Raw genomic sequence first — 24671 nt, forward strand, 5'->3', positions numbered from 1 at the left:
TAAACTTCTTTAATTTTGTCCTAGGAGTGTGATTGTAAGGTGTTTCCTTCAATCGAACTCTTAATGTTGAAATGATCCCAAAAGGATCATAGGACCAGGTGAAACTTGGCTGAAGTTTCATGTTCTTCAATAATTTGTCTGCCTCTATGGCTGCAGACCTAGTATTACAGATGAATGACCCTACCTTGGCTTTGAGCTTAAACTGTAACTTTTTCTTACCTAAGACGAAGTGGACTTCATCCATATTTATCATCTGCCTAATGTATTCCAGTGAGAATATCTTTGTTGGCACATATTTAGGCAGTTTGTATGGAGCCAATTCACTACCACATATCCTAATCTTGGTGTAGTTTTGGTACATATACCAGTCACCAGTCTTGGTTTGTTCAAATAGATGTAAGGTTTTCTTGATTTTTCTCCAATTCTGGGCTCTGCCAGGCTGTTAAGTCACTGAAGAACTAGATGAACAAAAGAATCAATAAATTGAGAAAATGTAAACTTTGATGAAGTTGCTCTAACGAATTTTGTCCAGTGAATCATTGATTGATTCATTGCTTGTTCATCTTGTTTGTTGAGCTGAATGTGTAATGAATCTCCTTGCTGAAACAAAAGAAAATGAATGATGACTGAGCTATACCTAAAAAATCCTTGTGTGGTAAGTTTCATAAATTGCTCATGTATACTATCAGCCAAGAACTAGACATAATTGTATATGAAGGCATGCTGATATTCCTTACTGAAAATAGAAAAGAATCCAAGGATGGATTCATCAACAAGTTGGTCATTTTCATAGCCTAAGAGGTATGAAAATAGGGAGATGATATGTCTAGTGGCTTTAGGGAACAAAGAAGATGAATAAGGTGGATTTCTCTTGGGTAATTCAGCATCTTCTGGTAGAAAAAGTTCAAAAATGAGAGCTCTCTGTGGAAAGGTGAGTTTATTATATAGGTCCATGAGAGTTATTGGTGAGAAATAGCTAAGGGAGTCAGATGAAGGTATCGACAAAATTTGATTTATATTTTGAGTAGTAATGGTAATCAGAACATTTCCATCCTGAGTCATTACTGTTCTATGCATAGGATCATATTTGGCTTGAAACCAGTTGATCAAATCAGGAAAATGGCGAGTTTTTGGAAAGGAGAAGAGGGGCAAGAGTGTCTCTTAGAAACAAATTGGGTCTTCTTTATCTGTGTACTTTTGTTTTAGCCAGAGATGCAATTTGTGAAAGTCAAATTCGCATTCACAGTCAATGAGTTCGAATAGGGAGTCTACAAGGGGAAGGTGATCCAGATCATCGGGGTTGCGGATGGGTTTTCCTCTTCAACCGTTTTTTGTGATTTACCTTTCGGGGCCATTTTGTTGCAGGGGGAATAGGAAAAGTGACTTAATTGAGGGAAGAATGATAGGATAAATAAGAACAGAAGAAATCAGAGCTCTCTGAGGAATTGGTTCAGGCGAAAAAGTAATAAACAGTAAGGCCATAGGTTATCTATAAGTGGAATGGTTAATTTACAGTTTTAAAACTTAACCATAGGGGATTTATGACAGAGGAGCAGGGATTAATTGTCCAATGGGAGCAAAAAATGGTTAAATGACATTTGCAACGGGACGAGAGCGTATAGCGCAACAAATTTATGACGTGGCGATTTCTGAGTGGACATGGGGGTGCAGATGGCTGATGTGGCGGCTTCTAAGTGGATGATGATGAGGGGGTGACAGATGGGTGATATGGCGCGTGGGTATGATCAACCATTAGAAGGTTGGAAACTGCTGGTGGGATTTCGCGGGAGGGGGGGGGGGGGGGGGGGCGCTAAGGAGGTTTGTGGATTTGGGCTTTGGGAGTCCGAAATGCTATGGGACTGACACATAGGAAAAATGGGCTGCCATTAAAATAGCTTTTCGGATCCCCCCCTCACGTTAATGAGAAATGGATGGAGGGGGTCCGAAATGCTACCTCTGCCATTGATTTGGGTGACGTTCATCATGTCCATCAAAAGATGCCCGACGCTTATCATGCGTTGATTTGATGTTTTGTCGTTTTCCAACCTTAGACAAATTAAGTGTTTTTTTCCTATTACAAACCTTTCGATAAAAATAAATTAAAATTTATTAAGAACTTAACCTTTATTATCAAAGTAAACAAACTTTAATGGCACATTTAAACTAGCTAACTCAAATTTATTTAATTTTCAACTAAAGCAATATTTTTTCTTTTGTTTTCTTACCTAGCATTTTACTTATTTTGCCTTCCTTTTTTACGGCAATCTAACATATCATTTTATTTGATATGGACACTATATAAAATATTCCTAACATTTTATTTTCTATTTTCTTTTTGTCCATATCCTAACTTAACATTTTAATATATTTTGGTTTTCCAACTTTTTTCTAATATGCTAACTTATCAAAACCAAAATTGTTACAACATCGACTCCAGCTGGGGATTGCTTCCCCCTATGGGATGCAGAGAACAAGTAGGACCAAGTGCCTTCTCCACGGGCTATTGAGTCTTTGTTGAAACAGATACTCACTTGCAATTTTTTCAAAGATAAAATAAACTCTCCAGATATTTACAGATGATGAATGACTGAATGAAGAATTAATACTGAATGTAATGTTTCAGGTATTTCCCATTGACTGGTAATGAGGAATACTCTCCTTCCAAGTTCTGTAGGATAAATGTATTGTTCCCTTTGACTTATGCAATGCTGAATGGAACAAACTAGAGGTTTTCAAATTTTTCATGCTTGCCTTTGTCTTATCTCCTTGTATTCCATCTAAGCACTAGGTCACCTTTCTTGAAATTCCTTTCTCTAGCCTTTCTGTCAAACAATTCCTTCATCTTGTTATGATATTTCCTTATCTTATACTGGATTTCAACCCTGTGTTCATTTAACTCAATGATTTGACTAATCCTTCTTGAGAAATCATCTTTTTCTTCATTGGATTCTTGAAGGAATCTCATAACAGGTAAAGCTAAATGAGTAGGAAAAATCGCTTCCTTACCATAAACTAATTGGAAAGGAGACTTGCCTATTGATCTCTTAGGAGAAACTCTATTTGCCCAGATAGCATGAATAAGATGGTTGTCCCAACTCTTTTATGGTCTTCAAGAGTCTTCTTAATGACATTAACTAAGCTCTTGTTGGAAGACTCTACTAGTCCATTACCCTGTGGATAGTATGGTGTAGAATGGTGTAAAAGGATTGAATACTTTTGACAGAATTCAATCAATTTAACACTGCTGAAAGCTGCTGCATTATTTGTAACAATCTGTTGAGGAAATCCAAATATTGATAGGATGTTTTCTTCAAGAAATTTAATCACAATAGTGTCAGTTTCATTTTTAACCGGTATGGATTCTATCGACTTGGTGAAATAGTTTGTAGCAGTTAAAATCCATCTATGTTTATTACTGGAATGTGGATGAATTTCCCCTATAAAGTCCAAGCCCCATTGTAGAAAAGGAGCATCAAATGATACTGGAACCAAAGGAAGTGTTGAAAGTTTCTGTTTTCCTGCAAATAATTGACATGGTATGCAACTTTTTACCCTTGCTCCAACTTCTTTGAAAAGTGTTGGCCATTAGAAACCTGTCTTTAAAATTTTGTAGGCTGTTGTTTTGCAGGCATAGTGTCCACCACAAAATCTTGCATGGAACTGATGTATAATCCCTTCTATTTCATTTTTATTCAAACAAATAAGGAGGATATTAAGAGGGTATTTCCAATACAAATTAGCATTGATGATGTAATATTTTATTGATTTAAGCTTCAGGGCCTTGCACTGCTTCAAATCAAGATCAGGTGGACATTTAAAATCCCCAAGAAACTGCACAATATTAGAGTACCAATCAGAGAGTAAATATTTCTGATCTATATGAACAATAATGACTTGATCAGAAGGGATAGGTTCTTGTGGATTCTTCCCTTCTCTAAGAGGAGTAGGTTCTTGTGGATTCTCCCCCGATATCAAGGAAGGTTCTTGTGGATTCTCCCCTGAGGAAACTAGATTAATCCCCAATACTTTGCAGTTGGATTCAACTAACAATTTGGCCAGGCCTTGGCCCTTCACTAGCTTTGTGGTCTTAATTTCAAGGTCAAACTCAAGGATTTTATCAATCCATCTCCATCTTCTTCCATCAGTATTAGGCTGAATCAAAACAGTTTTGACAGCATGAATAGGGACAAAAGCTGTAATGTGTGAATGCAAGACATAGGTTCTAAAGGCTTTGAGGGCTTGGATCAAGGCATAAGCTTGATTTTCAATAATATCATACCTAAGTTCAACATCTCTCATGACTTTAGAAAAGAAGGCTATAGGCTGGTCATCAGAGTCTTCATTCTTTTGTAATAGGACAACAACAAGAGTGGTTTCTGAGGCAAAAGAGAAAATACTGAAAGGCTTAGCATAATTAGGACTAGCAAGAGTTGGGGCTTCTGAAATGGCTTTCTTAATTTGATCAAATGCAAATCTAGAAGGGACAGTCCATTTAACTTCATGATATTTTTTAAGCATATCAGTTATGCCTTTGCCAATTTTAGCATAGTTTGGGATAAACCTTCTAAGAAAATTATTTTTTCCTGGAAATGCTTGGATTTATTTCTTGTTCTTGGGTAATGTCAAAGTTTGAATAGCAGATACTCATTTAGGATCAATCACTACCCCTTGTCCTGAGATGATATGGCCCAATAATTTTCCCTCTTTGATAGCAAATAGTGACTTCTTAGGGTTGAGGGATACTCCAAATTTCCCGCACCTGTCAAAAACCTTCATCAAGTGTTTTAGATGTCTCTGATCCGAATTAGAAAAAACTGTAAGATCATCTAGATAAATAACAACAAATTTATTTACTTGCCCTACAAAAGCTATATCCATAGATCTTTGGAATGTTGCTCCTGCATTTGATAAGCCAAAAGGCATCCTAGCATACATGAATGTACCCTAGGGTGTAGTAAACATTGTCTTTTCTCTATCTGCTAGATCTACCATAATTTGATTATAACCAGAAAATCCATCAAGCATGGAAAGTCTATTTTCTCGTGAAACTTTTTGAAGTCGCTGGTCCATCTTTGGTAATGGATAGTTGTCTTTTAATGATGCTTTGTTTAGGCCTCTGAAGTCTACAAAGTCTATTCTCTCCATTCTTTTTCCTAATAGGAACTAAATTGGAAATCCAACTGGAATATCTTAAAGGAAGAATTATCTGAGCATCTAACATCTTCTTAAGCTCTTTTTCTATAGTAGGTAGAAGAACTAGATTAATCCTCCTAAGTTTTTGTTGATGGGGTTTTGCTTCAGGTTTTAATGGAATCTTATGTTCAATCAAAGATGTATCATAAGTTTTCAAATCAGCATAGGACCAAGCAAAAACATCCTTATATTTTCTGAGCAGCTTAAGATATTCAATTTTAACTTCAGGGGTTAAAGAGGCACAAATTTTTATATTCTTGATTTCTTCATCGGTTCCAATATTAGCTTCCTCAATGTCATCTTGTGAAGAAATGGATTGTGGATTTCTGAGGACATCATTATGATCAAATAATTTCTCCAAAGGGATGAGGCCTTTAGGAATGAAGTTGTTAGACAACTGTATGATGTCATGATCAGCTATTTTCGGATTTAGGTCTGAATTATCATTTTCCTTGAAGGTTTCATTTACATCAATCTTATCTTCATCAATTTGCAGAATAGAAAATTGATCTACAAGTTGGAGAAAAGACTTTAATTGTTCGTCATCCTCAAATATTTTCCAATGCTTAAGTTTTTCTGGAATGGATGGCCTATATTTGACTTGGATTTGGTAAAACATATGTGTTTGATCAGGGATCTTAAATGAGCTTGCAGAGACAACTAAGGAGTCTGCATGAATATTTTCGTTTCTAGGAATATAAGTTATGTTAAAGGCATTAAAGAAATTTTCAATTGAATCCCAAACTTCATTTCTGTAAGACCTAAGCCTGGGATGCTTTGTCTGGCAAAGATTCCTAACCTATCTCACAATGAGTTCAGAATCAGTGAAGACACTTAAATTCTGCACCTTTAAGCTTCTAGCTAACTCTAATCCTAGAAGGAAAGCTTCATACTCTGCTACATTGTTGGTAACTTCAAAATAAAGCTTGCATGATTGAGTGATATTTTCCTTTTCTCGTGAAATTAAAACTACGCAGCTCCAACTCAATCTTTTGTGCAAGAACCATCAAAGAAAAGTTTCCATACATCGTTTTGAACAGACTTAGGGCTTTCAATTATATCTTCAATTTTAACTTGAGAATATTTTGTTGTATTTGAGGATAACTAAAAATAGCCAAAGTCTTGATCAATTGCATAAATCAGATAGTTTCTTGGTTGGTCTGTTTTACACACAGTATGTATGAATCTGACTTCTCTATACAACTTGAGTTTTTCTCCTCCATAAACAAGAATAGTAGCATAAGACATGTCCATTTGAAGGGTTCCTCCTAACTTGGCACAACAGGATCTAGAAAGGAGCATTCCAAATTTTGGAGGAATATCAGTCACAACTATGTCTAACACTATGCTTTTTACTGGTATCTGGGCAAGAGTAACAACTAAGTCTTTTATCAGTCCTAGGCAAGGTACCCTTTTAGAATCAAAAGTGTAAAGGTCATGATAAGATCTGGTGATATCAAGATTTAAATGTTCCATGATAATCTTGGGCATAAGATTATGTGATTCTCCAGAATCAAGCATACAATTATACAACATGGAATCATGGGATTTCAAGGTTACATAGAAAGGAGGCACAATCTCATCAATCATATCTACACTCGGACCAAAAACGACTGATGGTTTCTCATCCTGAAGGCTAATTACATCTCCTTCAGCATCTACACTCATGTTCTGAATCCATTTTGTAACTTGATTTTTGTATCCAGGGTTCTTGGAAAGTTCTGAAAGTGGAATAGGGATTTTTACTCTCTCAAGCTCCTTTTCAACATTGAAGGTAGTTAAAAGTGTTTTATCCATGAGATAGGTATCAGTTGACTGATCCAAAGTTTGAATTGGGATAGTTTGGGTTTTAACATATTTTACTTGAGGTTCAATTGTAACAGGATCATTTGGGGGTCTTCTAGGCCCTGCTCTTGGCCTTAAATCATATCTCCTGTTTAGCTCAGCAATTAGAAATTCTGAGAAGGCTTGATATTTGGATATTTGTGAATTTTTAATATCTTCTTGAGATACTAAAGTTTGTGTAAGAGGGACAATGGCAGTCTGTACAATAGAGTTGTCTAAATTGTTAATATCTTCAGTTATGGTCATGGTATTGTTATCAGGATGTTGATCATCAATTAATAAAGGTGTAGGAACCTGCTGATCATTACCAGGTCTTTGGAGAATTTGCAATTGAGGGGCTCTTTTGTATTGACTTTGGTTTTGAGCTGGGGGCCTAGTAATAGTTTGTTGGACTGTTCTAGGTTGTGTTTCAATTTTAGAAATCCTATTAGAAAGGTTTCTAAGTAAAGATGTGATTTCGTCAATTTTCTGATCTTCAAGTTTAGATTTGGAGGAGGATGAATTATCAATCTTATCTTTTAGCTTTCTTTCTTCTTTTTCTGCTTTAGCTTTGAGTTTTCTAGAAGCTGACCTATTGGCTTCTACCTCTATAGCATTTGTCTACATGTCTTCTAATGTATTAGAAACTCTCTCCCTTAGCATAACTGCAAGGTCATCATCAAATGCTTTGGAAAATCTGACCTTTGCAGTTGCTACTTGTGGTTTACAATCAACAGGCATTTTATGATAGAGTTTGTTAAATCTTTTAATGAATTCAACAACTGCTTCACCAGGGTTTCTCTTTTGTTCCTGAAATTCGGTAAGGAAGTAAACAAGATATTTCTTTACCCACCAGTTATTTTTGAAGATTGTTATGAGCTCATTCCAATTTATGATAGAGTCATCTCTGAGTTGCCTAAACTAGATCCTAACATTGCCTTCTAAAGATTGTACAAATAATCTCATATAAACATTTTCCTCTTCTATGTTCATATTGTCAGCAAAATCTAGGAAGGCTGATACATGATCCTCTACTGAGGGACCTGTTTCTCCATTGAATCTTGGCAGATGTTTTAGATAACCATCAGGAAAATTTCCCAAGTTTGCAGGGAGAACTAGAGCAGCATACCTATCTTGCACAATGGGTCGAAAAGCCATAACAGCAAGAGGAGTATGGGGTGTTTGAGTGGATGTTGATGAGGAAGAGGAAGATGATGAAGATGAAGGATATGAAGATGAGTTCGTAGGTGTATTAATATGTGGAGGAGAGGAAGGGGACCTATTTAAGGTTCTGAAAGGGGTTTTGATAACCAATTTCTGAACTCCTGGTGGGAAGTCTTCCTTGTTATCAAACAAAGGATTTGAATAGACAGAAAATGTCTCTTCAAGATTAGTAGAGGTTGATGGAATTGAATAAGGAGTTGGAGTAATGAAATCTTGAGGTTTGAATTCAAGTAAATGTAAACCCAATTCTTCCTTAGGTGAAGGTGATTTGACAGGAATGGATGGAACTTGATATGGATCAAGTGACTGTATTAAAAAGGCTGATTGAAGATCTACTCCTCTAGAATGAAGTTTAGAAACCCTAGGAGGTGGTTCAGTCCAATCAGGATGGGATGGTATTGATGAATAATTATCTACATATGATAGGTCTTCAGGGTTTAAAGCTGAAGAATAAGAAGAAGGTCTATGTCTTCTCCTTGAAGAGGCTCCCCTAATGAGTCTTTCTGGGTCTAGTAAAGGGTTAACAATCTCAGGATCAGAACATGATCTTGTGTGCTTAAAAGGAGCCAGCTTTGACAAGTGGAATCACTAGGTGAAAGATTTTGACCTATACCTTATCCTTTATTCACCTTAAAGGAAAGGGAAAATCGTTGCCCCAGGGAAAATCTGGCTTTCAATCCTTCTTTCCCTGGCAACAACGCTAATCTCATGTTGTCCTTTGAGATAACCTAAGGTCAATTGGTTATGCCAAAGCATTTATAATGTTTTGTTGGTTTTGATTTAATTGGAGGACCAATGTATGAAACATATTATAACAGTGATGTTCAACCCTTTGGATGATACTAACAGGTAAACAGAGGGCTTCTATTTAATTCCCCACAATAATTTAAGTTTTTGTTGATGTTAAGTAGAAGTAGTAAGAAGATATTATTACTTTAGTTTTCAAATAGAAGATTAAATAATCATAAGAAAGAAAACCTTCAGCCAATGTTTGAAAATTTAACAAAATATACTTAATATTATAAAGATACTGACAATTGAATGATTTAAAGGGAGATACTTAAACAAATAGTTCAACAACCCATTCTCTTTAATGTTTATAACTTCAGAAGGAATTTAATAATAATTGAAACACAATTACACTCACCTAGTTACCTTTATAAAACTCAAACATATGTAGAGTATAGAATACAAGATACACTTACAAGAGAAACAAGACTGTATGGAACAAAATTCAGAATCCTTTGCTTTATCATTAGTGATCTAGAAAAGTTGTGTACATGAATGCTTACAAAATGCTTATGCAAGGGTGCAACCCTTAATAACTCGTAGAAGAGAGTTATTTATACTAGTTTAGATACTAAACAAAATATCCTAAACTGATTACAAAAATAGCCTGAAAGAAAATAGGAAAAGAAAACTGCTGAATGATGTGTCCCTATTAGGCAGGGAGTTGTTGATGACTGGCCCTCCAAAAGCTGTTGTGTTGTCTTCTTGTTGGGATGAAAAGTTAATCAATTGTTTCACATAGTTGATCCCACCTCTCTTCACTTGGTATCTCCAGATTTACCATCCTTCTAAATATCTCATCAACTTCGGTATATCTTTCAAAATTCGGTTTAGTGAGAAAAAAGTGTCCAACTTCATGGTTGATTGTGAGGTCTGAGTTCAAGGCTTCTAGAAACTCTTTCCTAGTAATATGTTTTTTTTATCCTTGCAAATTGACTATTATCTGTTGCAATAGTATATAACTTTTCACAGTAATCCTCCAATTTGACTAACTGATCATTTGGTGATACTAAGCATGGTAAACCTTTCTTGTTCAATACATTGAATTTAGAATGAAATCTTTGGACAATAATGTTCAGAGTGTCACATTTTTGTTTTCAGCTGAGTCAACAAATTCTTCTTCTATAGGACTTTCTTAATTTCTAAAATGGTAGCTCTCCTATCTGAAATATTGATTTCCTCTAACTCTTGCTTAGTCTTGGAGTTTAATACTTTGATCATTCCTGCTGCTTCTTTAGGTTTTGTCTTCAATGTTGCTCTTTGATTATCAATTTATGTCTTGCATTTGGAAATCAACTCCTGCTACTCGAAAATGACTTGTATGGATGGCCATACCTCTATTATGGAGTGGCTGATGTCTAACCAGATGTCCTCTTTGGCTTGGGCCAAAGTGTCTGCCATTAGAGACTTACTCTCTAATTGTTTAACCTTGAGTTCTAGCCTGTGTGACTTTTGCATTTCCTCTACATACAATGTATCATTTTTTACCTTTTGTGACTCCAGAGTTTGGAACTTCTGGAGTAACTTTTCATTCTGTTGTTTTTGTTCCTGCAATTCCTGTGATAGTTTTGCTGTTTCAACTGTTGTTGATGTTGAGGCAATACCGGTGGAAGATGAGCTTGGATCTGTACTTGTTATGGGAACTGCTGTTACTGGAGTTACAACACGTTGTGCTGCCTCTTTTTCCTTAAGAAATTGTTCTATTTGTTCTTCCATGTTTTGATCTATATTTTTCGCTCAATGATGAGCTTCAACATCTCCTCTTTGTGCTATTCATTTTCTGCCATCTCCCTAGTTTGTGGATCCTCAGTTGAAGGCAGTTTCAACTGTTTCTTCAAGGCTGCAATCTCTGTATTCTTTTTCTTAAGTATTTCTTCAATTGCTTTACAGTCTTGGGGATCATATCCAATTTTAACAATAAGATCTTCTAAATATTTTAACTTGTTATCTTTAGCTAAGGATGACAGTTTTTCAATCTTAAGCTATGACTGCACATTTGACAAGGCAGTTCTAAGCTTAGAGAGAGACATGGCAGTTGTAGTCATCGTTGAAAATAACATCTCACCTGATTGCCTGTGCAAATCCATTTGATCAATAGGATGTATCTGATTCACATCAAATGAAAATATAGTCTTCTTGTAATCTGCTGTAGACTTGGGAAATGGAATCTGAGCCTGCAAGAAATCCATTTGCATCCTTCCTCTTTCACTGTCAAAGGCAGAGAGAAGCCTGTGCTGAGAGGTGGATGTTTGTTTCCAAAACTGACTATACACTTGTGACTTAAGAGTTTCATTTTTTGTTTAATTTCCATAAATTTGGAGAAGATATTACTATCTTCTGCAGAGCTGATCTCAGTTGACTGAATAATCTCCATAGGTTTTGCTGAAAAATGAGTTGAAGAAGTAGAAGGAGTTTTGGGATCAGTGGTCCCTGCTGATGAAATATCCTCTAGATCCCCAAGATCAATTAATTCTGGTTTCCTGCTCCCTGATGAAATTGATAATCCAGTGTTCAATTTCTTATGCAGTATAGAATACTATTTAACTGATTCTGTAGCTGATAGAGTTTCTTCTCTGGCTCTTTTGTGTTGAGTATTTTGAGTGACTGGAGTGTCCACTTGTGGAGTCATAACCTGTTCATCTCCTTCCAAGAGTGTCCCTTCAGACCACTGCTCCTGGTTCATAAACTTCTCTAATTTTGGCCTAGGAGTGTGATTGTAAGGTGTTGCCTTCAATTGAACTCTAAATGCTGAAATGATCCCAAAATTATCATAGGACCAAGTGAAACTTGGTTGAAGGTTCATGTTCTTCAATAATTTGTCTGCCTCTGTGCCTACAGACCTAGTATTACAGATGAATGACCCTACATTGGATTTGAGCTTAATTGTGATTTTTTCTTACTTGAGACGAAGTGGAATTCATCCATATTTATCATCTGCCTAATGTATTCCAGTGAGAATATCCTCATTGGCACACATTTAGGCAGTTTGTATGGAGCTAATTCACTGCCATATATCCTAATCTCGGTGTAATTCTGGTACAGATACCAGTCACCAGTCTTGGTTTGTTTAGATAGATGTAAGGCTTTCTTGATTTCTTCTCCAATTCTGGGCTCTGCCTGGATGTTAAGTAACTGAAGAACTGGATGAACAAAAGAATAAATAAATTGAGAAAATGTAAACTTTGATGAAGCTGCTTTAACTAATTTTGTCCAGTGAATCACTAATTGATTCACTCCTTGTTCATCTTGTTTGTTGAGTTGAATGTGTAATGAATCTCCTTGCTGAAACAAAAGCAAATGAATGATGACTGAGCTATACTTGAAAACTCCTTGTGTGGTAAGGTCCATAAATTGCTCATGTATACTATCAGCCAAGAACTGGCTATAATTGTACATGAAGGCAGGTTGATATTCCTTACTGAAAATAGAAAAGAATCCAAGGACGGATTCATCAACAAGTTGGTCATTTTCATAGCCTAAGAGGTATGAAATATGTCTAGCAGCTTCAGGGAACATAGAAGATGAATAAGGTGGTTTTCTCTTGGGTAATTCAACATCTTATGGTAGAAAAATTTCAAAAATGAGAGCTCTCTATGGGAAGGTGAGTTTATTATATAGTTCCATGAGAGCTGCTGGTGAGAAATAGCTAATGGATTCAGATGAAGGTATCAACAACATTTGATTTATATTCTGAGCAGTAATGGTAATCAGAATGTTTCCATCCTGAGTCATTACTGTTCTCTGCAGAGGATCATATTTGGCTTGACACCAGGTGATCAAATCAGGAAAATGTTGAGCTTTTGGAAAGGAGAAGAGGGGCAAGAGTGTCTCCTAGAAACGAATTGGGTCTTCTTTATCTGTGTACTTTTGTTTTAGCCAGAGATGCAATTCGTGAAAGTCAAATTCACATTCAAAAGCAACAACTTTGAACAGGGAGTCTGCAAGGGGAAGGTGATCTAGATCGATCGGGGCTGCAGATGGGTTTTCCTCTTCAACCGTTTTCAATGATTTACCTTTCGGGGCCATTTTGTTGCAGGGGGAATAGGAAAAGTGACTTAATTGAGGGATGAATGATAGGATAAATAAGAACAGAAGAAATCAGAGCTCTCTAAGAAATTGGTTCAGGAGGAAAAGTAATAAACGGTAAGGCCATAGGGTATTTATAAGTGGAATGGTTAATTTACCGTTTTAAAACTTAACTATAGGGGATTTATGATAGAGGAGCGGGGATTAATTGTCCAATGGGAGCGAAAAACAGTTAAATGACATTTGCAATGGGATGGGAGCGTATAACGCAATGGATTTATGACGCGACAGCTTCTGAGTGGATGAGGGGGTGACGGATGGGTGATATGGAGCGTGGGTATGATCAACTGTTAGAAGGGTGGAAACTGCTGGCGGGATTTTCAGGGGGTGGGGGGGTGGCAAGGCTGTTTTTGGATTTGGGTTTTGGGGGTCCGAAATGCTATGGGACTGACACGTAGCACAAACGGGCTGCCATTAAAACAACTTTTCGGACCCCCCTGCCCCCCCCTCGCGTTAACGAGAAATGGATGAAGGGGGTCCAAAATGCTACCTCTGCCGTTGATCTGGGCGACGTTCATCATGTCTGTCAAAAGATGTCGGGCGCTTATCATGCGCCGATTTGATGTTTTGTCATTTTCCAACCTTAGACAAATTAAGTGCTTTTTTCCTATTACAAACCTTTCGATAAAAAGAAATTAAACTTTATTAAGAGCTTAACCTTTATTATCAAAGTAAACAAACTTTAATGGTGCATTTAAACTAGCTGCCTCAAATTTATTTCATTTTCAACTAAAGCAATATTTTTTCTTTTGTTTGCTTGCCTAGCATTTTATTTATTTTTCCTTCCTTTTTTAGGGAAATCTAACCTATCATTTTATTTGATATGGACACTATAAAATATTCCTAACATTTTATTTTTTGTTTTCTTTTTGTCCATATCCTAACTTAACATTTTAATATATTTTGGTTTTTCATTTTTTTCTAATATGCTAACTTATCAAAACCAAAATTGTTACAACAAATGGATTCTCACAAAAAAACATATTTAATTAAGTAGGTGCTTAATTTACATCAGAAACAAACAACAATTTTGTGATTTTTTCCCTCTGGGTTTCCATGTGAAAACACTATGTCAAATGTGTGTGCTGGTCATGTGATTAGTTGTATGAACATGAATGTTTAAACTTGTTTTTCACTTCCTTTATGAATGAATTCTCTCACAAGTAACATAATATAAAAAGGGACTGTAAGCATACCAGAAAAGGAAAAAAATCTCACTATTAGTGATGCACCCCCCTCTCAGTAATTCATTATTCCAACAATTGGTATCAGAGCGGGTTCCATCAGGAACAATCTAACCACTGGAAGGTAGATATATATAGAATTATGTCTAGGCAATAGAGTCAAGAGGCTTACTCAAGTATAATACCATTCTTTGATGGGACAAACTATGTCTTTTGGAAAGTTAGAATGGAAGCGTTTCTTATGTCCCTGGGAGTAGATGTTTGGATTTTAGTGCTAATAGACTATGATTTCCCTAATATTCCTCCCACTGATGCAAATGGTAAAAAATTATATGGAAATAATGCTAAAACCAAGAATTCCATTCTCTTTGGTCTTAGTCAATTAGAACTTGTAAAAGTTATGCACTGTAGGTCTGCTAAGGAAGTATGGGTAAATATTAATCAGAGTCAAGAGGGAGATGACAAAGTCAAGTAGGTGAAACTTCAAGCTTTTAGAATGAATTTTGAGAGATTGATAATGAGTGAAGATGAAAGAATAGCATAATACTTCCTCAGGGTTGATGAAGTAACTAATATGATTAGAGGACTTGGTGAAGAGGTCAAGGAAGAGATGATTGTTAAAAAAATATTAAGATCTCTGCCCATGAGATTGTTAAGTCTCAAAATTATCATCCATATTTCCATCATTTCATAACTATTTAACCCTCATTTCATAACTATCTAGCCTAAAACCCTACATCAAGTGACCATCTTCATGATTATATGGGTTAGGATCCTTGTTTTCCAAAGTTATTTATTTTATGTATTTAAAGTGAATTTATGATTAAAAACTAGGAAATTAACATGGTTTCATATATCTATATATGTGTTATGAGTTTTGTGACATGTGTAGGCTTATTTGGAGGTTCTAGAAGGGTCTTACTTGGACTCCCAAGATCAAATTCGAATTTCAACTCAAGAGGTGGACCATATTCCAAGGAGAAGGATCTTGAAGATATTGATGTGTCATAGGATTTGTATCTAGCATTTAGGGATAAGTTGAGACAAGTATGGATCTAGTAGATATTTAAGGGATCTACATTTATTGAGTAGATATCCCTAATTCATGTATAAATAGGAGGAGCATCCTTCAAAGGAAGATAATAGTTGTCACATAATCATTAGCATCAGGTTTATGATTGTTCATTCAACATGAATAATATCATTTTCTCCAAATCATGAGTTATGAGTGTTGTTTGATTCTTAAGATGTAATAGTTGTTCAGGTGTGCTCGTTGAGGAATGGAGGGCCCCCATACCAAGCAAAGTACACTTTGTTGTATGATGTTTATATTTGTGCATATGCTAGTTTAGTTCTTCATGTTTATTATATTAATTTGTTGTAAATATTTGTAAATATCTCTTAAAATGTGAATACATTTTATGGCCATGTGTTAAGTTAGATGTGTGAAGATTTCTCATGCTTGATGGATGATTCTTGGTTTAATTCTAATTTACATATGAAGGAACAAACAAGGTTTTAAGTTAAATTCTCCTTCTATCTGATCACGAACAATAGCTGAAATTCATCCTCTTTTCCTTGTTTGAGTTATTTCTGAATCTCTAGTTTTAATGCAATGGTAACAATGATGGAATAGAATTTTAAGGAAGGACAACCTGGATCTCCTAAGTTAAGAGCCTCTTCTCTTGCTATCTACACATCATCAACCATTGAACTTTAGTTTCTTTTCTTGGGGACAGTACTGTGAGGAAGGACAACCAAGACCTCCTAAGTTAGGTGCCTCTTCTCTTGTTTGCTGCATCTTGAGTTATAAACTTTTTAATTTTAAAAGCTATTTGTAACATGCATTTCCTTTCTTTCTTTCCATCCTAAACAAACCTTCTACAAAAATTGCATCTGAGGTCCCATATATTTTGGTTTGCTTCTAAGTTTACGAAACCCCCGGGTTGACATATTAAAATAACAAGGGATTTAACATATCATTAAATCACCCAACATTTTTGGCGTCTTCGGTGCGGTTGAAACGACACACAATGATGCATAGTGTCCGTATTAATCTTCAAGTGTGTGCTGGTGGTCATGCACATCGACTTTCCGAATTACATGTTCAACTCCAGTTGGACTCGGTGAGTGTGCCGAATGGGTTGGATTTCATGTGTGCGCACAATGACATGCATGTTGCTGAATCCCTTGCATGCGATCAACAACACTGCTCACCATGTTTGCTCCATGCCAGCTGTTGGGATGGATATTTAACTTGTACGGGCGCAGTTTCATCCATGAGTGCATGTTGCACCCACTGCTGTTCCTGTTCCTGTTGCAACTCATTCATCTATCTGTGCAGCTTCATGTTCTTCCTTGAGTTGCTGCTTCAACACATGCAACTCCTTCTTTATTCCATTCTCTATCTTCATGCGATCTTCATGTCGCACCGTCACCTCATAGCTTGAGTCTCCAAAGTTTCTTTCATCATCAGTGGATCTACTTGATCTTGCAACTTTGTTCCGCCTCTGTGTTGTCAACAACCTTCCTCTTGCATTCATTGCCTTCGCTGCATTCGATGCATTCGCTTCATTCGTTGCGTTTGCCACATTCAATATTCTACCTTCAGTTACTGTTCATAATGCTTCTCACTATGATATCTTGATGTTGTTGTCTACGAACAACTTGATGTCTTCGTGAGTAGGCAATCTCATAGACATTTGATCGACTGCATCTCCAGGTGTGCTCTGAACGGTGTCTTCGAATCTGCCCTCTTGGAAACCATTGTACTTGCAATGCTGAGAGGCAGATGAATAGCTGCAATACCTGGAGACATGGCAACACTCATGGTAAGCAATCTGTTAATAAAAAACCAAAATGAACTTGATAACTGACTTGCAACATACCTGTGTGACTGATCATGAAGGTTGTGTAATTTCGGCCGGGAGGTAGGGAGACTGACTGCTAAGACTGCGCAAGGCACAGTTTGGGTTGTTGGGAGACTGACTGACTACTATAACTATGCTATGCACAATCCAGTCTTGCTGCTGACTGCTGGAATTGTGCAATGCACAATCTCAGTTGGCAATGTCTGTAGGGTCAGTGATTGTATTGCACAATTTTTTGGGCCAGAAGTCACTGTCCCTCAGACATGCACAAAATAGTCTTGGAGGACAGTCACTGGGCAAAAATGTGCATTTCCGGAGAGGAAGACAGAGCCTTCCCTCTCAGGATTGCACAACGATGTCTTGGTGAGGCTCTTGGTGAGGTAGAGTCTGGGACAAGACTGCCTAGACTCGCCGACAGGAAACTGAAAGTGAATGTGAGTGCGAATGCATGGTGATACTGAGTGCAAGCATAAGTGAATGATCATTCATGCAAACAGTGAATGACATATTTAGAAAACGAAACAACATGCATGTGGGTGAGGCGAGTCACCGAATCAGCGATCGTTCGTGAAAAACAGTTTCATGCATGCGACAAAAGTGAGATATCAACGAAAACTGAAACCATGCTAGGAAAAGCTAGTAAACATGTACACAAAAACAAGCGTTCAAAGAAATCAAGCATACAATAGTCAGACAAGCGAAAACAAAAAAAAGCGACAAAAATGCAACACAAGGCATGGAAAGCGGGCTTACCGAAAAACAACTGAGTTGGATGTATCAACTGCTCCTAGATGTGATGCATGATGTCAGAGCTATAAGGTTGATGTGAGGAATGAGCTCTACAACGTTTGGTTGATAAGTTTTGATAATATCGAGGTTGTGACGCGCATGTCACAAATCTAGGGAAAGCGACACTTGGTGGGAGGCTTTTGAAGTGATCCTTGCATGTAACCTCCAACTTTTAGAAATAGATCCCTGAAACAAGAGATGCCTTTGCATGCTGCCTTGGGAGAAGTATCCCATGCATGTAAGTCAGTTATTCTCGATCCTGGAGGGAACCGGTCAACTCAGCTACACATGCAAAAGACTACTCTACTGCTGGGAGAAAATGCACATTTCTGGTCGGGCGTTGGGCTGGCTGCCCAAGAGATTTGCGCAATTTCTGGGAAGAGCAACTGATTGCTGCCCAAATTTGCGCAAATTCTGGGTTGAGCAGCCCTACTGGGGAAAATTGCACAATTCCTGCTGGGAGTGTTGACTGGCAGAATTGCGCAATCTTGGAGCCCAGCAGGCTGCTAGATAGGATTGCGCAATTTCTGGAGGGAAGGCTGGTTTCCCTCCAAAAATGCGCAATTTTCTTGGGGAAGCTTCTCAGCCTATAGCTGGACCAAGTCCGGGTGAACAGCTTGTGAGGGGAATGCATCAAGTTGTGATCGATAGGCTGCCTTTGTGGAAGAAACACTGAATCTTGTGAACTTGACGAAGCAAGGCAAGCTGCTGTGAAGGTTGGAAGGGAGGCTCCAAAACAAAGCTAAGGAAAAATTTTGGAGGGTGGTTGTAGTCGCTACAACACTTGGTGACACACTGGTAGAACTCTAGCTCTCTGAATGGACCTTGTTCATGAAAAGCAAGTCTGACACCTCTAGAAGAATTGTTCAGTTCTTAGTTCATCCTGGCTTTACACTAGCTTGATTGTAAGATGTAGCATCTGCCAAGCCCTTGGTCGATTGATACACATTCCAAGCTAAGGCAACACAGTTGTTTCATTTGGGGTTAAGGGGTATATTGGTGCACAAGAAGTATAGTCGTTAGAGCCTTAGTTTCATCTCTGGTGTTGCTCTGTTGCCAACAGGCCTTGACAGTACCCCGACGGAGTCACATAGGAACACAAGAATGGCTCCAATGCCAGTGAGCTTGGTCAGTACCCCGGCAGAATTACTTGCATCACCTCTCTACGTAGGAAGTCTTTCTATTCTTTCACCTTATTCATTTTTCATTTTTTTCAAACCTTTTTCACTTTTTTTTTTCATTTTTTTTAACTGTACATAACACTTATTCATTTTGGAGGCGGAAGAGGGATCCTGACTTATTGAGAGCATAAGAGGTTTTTCCAGCAGAGAAGTTGTTTATTATATCTCTGACATGCCCGTTTAGGTTTTCCCCCTCACCTTACTCTACTTGACTGATCTGACAAGGGTTAACCCAAAAACAATCGAATAGAGAAGGTGACACTAGTTAGCGCGCAAGCACTGTGTTTTCACCAAGGTTCACTTTGAACAGTACATATTTTCCTTTGACGTATCATGGACCAAAAGTAACAAGTTCTTCATACAGAGGCAAGATGATAGATAACAAAGTAGTGATAGTTGTACAAGCCCTCTTGTACTTCACCCAGCTCCTTTAAAGAGTTATACATGGTTTCAAGTGAAACTAAACTACGAACGGAACAAGCAAACTGACAAACAACAAAGCCAAACAAAATCAGAAGCAAAAGAAAAAGCAAAGCAAGTAAGAAAACAAGCAAGCAGACAAACAAACAAACAAATGAAACAAGCAAGCAGACAAACAAACAAACAAATGAAACAAGTAAGCAAACAAGCATGAAAGCAAACTGACTGAAAGCAAACACTACTCCTACTCCTAAGCTAACGGTGCATGGGCCATCTCACGTGAAGTGATACTTCCAATGTAGCCACTGGCGCATTGGTTGACCCATGTTGGTGAAGGCATGGTTCACGAACAAGACAGCTGCGCGAACCAACAAACAAGAAAGATGTAATAGTGAAGACAAACATACTCTGGGCTTACAAGTGACTGCGTGCATATGTTGAGTGCATGCATTCTCTTGATGGTGACATGTAAGCAAACATGAGAAAGGTAGACAACTTGTGTTGTGCATGTGTGCTTGTTGTGTAAGATTCCTCCAACACATGAGAGATGGGATCGTTTAGTTTGAGTGGAGGAAGTAAATCTGGGTGTTTGGCTGATCTTCTATGCAAAGCAGAGAGTGATGTGGAGCCTTGAGTGTTTCAACAATTTCCTGACCGGAAGTGAAACCAACCTTAGGATAGCAAGGGCTTGACATAACCATCAGCTCGGGCTGAAGTGCCTCGACAGTCTGGGGGGTTTTGACATCGTTGACAGATAGATCATTGTAGACCAGTGTCATGGAAAAATTAACAATGATTGAATCACCATCGTGATCAGATGAGGTAGTGAATAGGTCGCGACAACCAAGATCAAAAATTGAAGATGCTTGTCGGCATCCTCATGATTTATGAATCAGGCATAGGGGGATGTTCACCCTCTGTGTTTTCAAGAAAGATAAATGACAGATTGAATGGATTTTCTGAGGAAGATGTGTCCTCTTTGCACTTTAATGACAGATTGACATCTGAAGTGTCTTGTGAATGCTTGGAAGTAGAAACATCCGGAAATGAGTTTTCACAGGAGAAATCAACAGTGGCAGAATCACAAGGGATGTCGAGATGAAGCGGATGAGGCGTGGCTGGAAGGGAGTCATCCTTCATTGCGGGATCTTCTTTAGATTCTCGCACACACTCATCATGAATGATGGCGTAGGTCGACTGCATAACACCAACTCCATCGACAGCTTGATCCTCATTCACAACAGGTGAGGAGTCTGAAATGGGAGAGCACAAGACAGTATAATCCTGAGGATTAACAGAGCGCGAGGACGGAGGTTGAGGGAACGAGTCCAAGTGACAACCAATAGGCTTGCAAGCCAAATCTGCGCAAATCTCAAGAGCAGGTGGGGTGGGAGGATGTGACAGTTCAACAAAGGTGTGTGCATGATCTCCGACATCACTCCGTGGCGGTGGAGCTTTTTGATGAGGTGAAGGTGGACAGTCACTTGTGACAACAACTATGCCTGCCTGTGATGGTGTAGCTCCATCGCCGAAGTGTGCTGAGCGGGGCTCAAATACGTGAAGAAGATACTCAAATCTTCCATCAAGAAATTCCTAATCAATATCATCTTTCGGGAATCAACATGCAAGATTACAAAAGCATGTGTGAAACTGTTCAACGGATTCATCGGGTGATTTTCGTAATTCAAAAATTTCTTTGTTGAGTGCTTTATAGTCAAAGTGATTGAAAGCACAATCCATCTCTATGACCAGATGAGCAATAGAATGAATAGATTTTTTGGGCAAGGTGGCACACCAGTGCATTGGGTGCCCTCGAAGCGTGTAGATGAACAACGCGCAGCTCATGTATTCTTCAAAGAATCCATGTCTTTCGCATGAGCCTACAATGCCAACCACGTGCCTTAGCAAGGCTACGTAGCCTCCACCATCAAACATTTTATGAGACAAGTTATCTGAGAGCCTTTTCAGGATGATGAAATCATTTCCGTAAGACATACATTCCAGAAGAGCAACTCGGTAGTGAGTCATAATAGATGTGTAGAGACTCAAAACAGATGTGAGGGCTCAACTTGTCATCTGGACCTCATTCTAACGCCAAAATGTTGACGGTGCTGGACCCACCAACATATAAGGGGATCTCCTTGCTAAGAAGTCCCAATTAGACCTCAGACCGTTTGGTGTAGGAGTCCCAACAGTGGATCATAAAGCAATGCCTTGATCGCGATTTCACATAGAGGCAAGCAAGATAACTCTATTAGTAGCAAGGGTGTGACCACTGCAGTGAGTCAACCAAGTTGTATGAGAGGTTGAAACACATGGGGGTTAAGATGAGTGCGCCCCTTAGCAACCTGTAAGTGTCCTCAATTGGGAAGGGAACTCACGAGCGAAGATGCATCACAAACTGAAAAGCAGGTCAGTCTGACAATCCAAAGTGATGGTTAAACCAACATCACATCTGCAACAAGATTCATATAATCACATATAAAAGTGTTCATACACAACTGCGTAAGTTAAACAACATATATTTCTATAGCAACCGAAACAATCCAACTACAATAACAACATATGCATGAAAACATGCTGGCTCTTATTATATAAAGAAGTGTAAGTTCCAACCATACAATACATCCATGTAAACCTACTATCCCCAAAAGTGGAACGTTACAACCACATCCTCTTTCTCCTCCAAAGAGATGAACTAGCTCTGTGTAGTGGAGAAGCCAAGGTATGTTAGAATAATGTCCAAGCTCTTTCCAAGATAGTCTTATCAGAAGCTTGGCTAACCAAAAGCCTATACAATGAGTTATGAGGGACTATTTATAGCAAAGGGTGGGGTGACCCTTGACATTCCCCTTTGTGATAGTTCAACTACCGTCATAACTCTTCACCTACTCTATGAATGTTACATGCAACTATTGACACTTGACTTACACTTGACATGACTCAACATTACAATGCACATGTACTCGTGTGAGACAAAATGGCTTGAACAAGCCATGCAAGACATCACTGACACTTGATCTGTTGTGAAGAGACCAACTCTTTGACATGCTTGTGCTGATGAAGGTGGTGAGTTGATGCCAAGCTTGGTCATCCATGATGGTGTGCATGCACCCCATGGTGACAATTTGTTGAAGCGAACTCTTGCCTCTATTGCATCTGGTGCATTAGTTCAGCTCCTTCATCCAACTCGTCTGCTAACATGTGCATGGTCTTCTTGGGTGCGCATGAAACGACATACACTGATGCATAGTGTCCGTGTTGATATTCAAGTGTGTTCTAGTGTCATGCACAACAACTTTCTGAAGTACATGTTCAGCTCTAGTTGGACTTGGTGAGTGTGGTAAATGGGTTGGATTGCATGTGTGTGCACAATGACATGCATGCTACTGAATCCCTTACATGCGATCAACAACACTGCTCACCATGTCTGCTCCGTGCCAACTGCTGGGATGGATCTTTAACTTGTACGGGCACAGTTTCATCCATGAGTGCATGTTGCACCCACTACTGTTCCTGTTCCTGCTGCAACTCATTCGACTGTCTGTGAAGCTTCATGTTCTTCGTTGAGTTGCTACTTCAGAACATGCAACTCCTTTGTTCCATTCTCTGTCTTCACACAATATTCATGTCACGCCGTCACCTCATACCTTGAGTCTCCAAAGTTGCTTTCATCATCAGTGGATCTGCTTGATCTTGCAACTTTGTTTTGCCTCTGTTTTGTCAACAACCTTCCTCTTGCATTCATTGCATTCGCTGCGTTCAATGCATTCACTACATTCATTGCGTTCACTACATTTTCTATGTTCGATGCATTTGATGGATTCGGTATGCTGCCTTCAACTTCTGTTCATGATGCTGCTCGCTGTGATATCTTGATGTTCTTGTCTACGTACAACTTGATGTCTTCGTGAGTAGGCAAGCTCATAGACATTTGATCGAATGCATCTCCAGGTGTGCTCTGAATGATGTCTTCGTCTCTGCCCTCTTGGAAACCATTGTACCTGCACTACTAAGAGGCAGATGAACACCTGCAACACCTGGAGACATGGAAACACTCATGGCAAGAAATCTGTCAGTCAAAAACCAAAATGAACTTGAGAACTGACTCGCAACATACCTGTGTGACTGATCATGAAGGTTGCACAATTTCGACCGAGAGGTCAGGAGACAGTCTGCCAAGGCTGCTGGGAGACTCACTGACTGCTAGAACTGCGCAATGCACAGTCCTATCTGGCTTCTGACTGCTGGAATTGTGTAATGTGCAATCTCAGTTGGCAATGGTTGCAGGCTCAGTGATTGTATTGCGCAATTTTCTGGAGACAGTCTGCCAAGGCTGCTGGGAGACAGTCTGCCAAGGCTGCTGGGAGACTCACTGACTGCTAGAACCGCGTAATGCACAGTCCTATCTGGCTTTTGACTGCTGGAATTGTGTAATGCGCAATCTCAGTTGGAAATGGTTGCAGGCTCAGTGATTGTATTGCGCAATTTTCTGGGCCAACAATCACTGTCCCTCAGAAATGCGCAAAACAATCCTGGAGGATAGTCACTGGGTAGAAATGCACATTTCCAGAGAGGAAGACAGAGCCTTCCCTCTTAGGATTGCGCAATGCTGTCTTGGTGAGGTAGAGTCTGGGCCAAGGCTACCCAGACTTGCCGACGTGCAACTGAAAGTGAATGTGAGTGCGAATGCATGGTGATACTAAGTGCAAGCATAAATGAATGATCATGCATGCAAATGGTGAATGACAGATTCAGAAAATGGAACAACGTGCATGTGGGTGAGGCAATTCGCTGAATCAACGACCGTTCGTGAAAAACAATTTCATGCATGCGACAATAGTGAGATAACAATGAAAACTGAAACAATGATAGGACAAGCTAGTAAACATGTAAATGACAGAAAGCGTTCAAAGGAATCAAGCAAACCGTACTCACACAAGCGAAAACAAAAAAAGAAACAGAAATGCAACACAAGGCATGGAAAGCGGGCTTACCCAAAAATAGTTGAGTTGAATGTGCCCACTGCTCCTAGATGTGGTGTGGGATTTCAGAGCTGCAAGGTTGATGTGAGGAATGAGCTTTGCAACATCTGGTTGATAAGTTATGAT

Source organism: Pinus tabuliformis, chromosome 4_1 (genome assembly GCF_031772625.1).
Source record: "Pinus tabuliformis cultivar Carrire ecotype Pingquan chromosome 4_1, CPIR1, whole genome shotgun sequence".
In the NCBI taxonomy this organism is placed as follows: Eukaryota; Viridiplantae; Streptophyta; class Pinopsida; order Pinales; family Pinaceae; genus Pinus; species Pinus tabuliformis.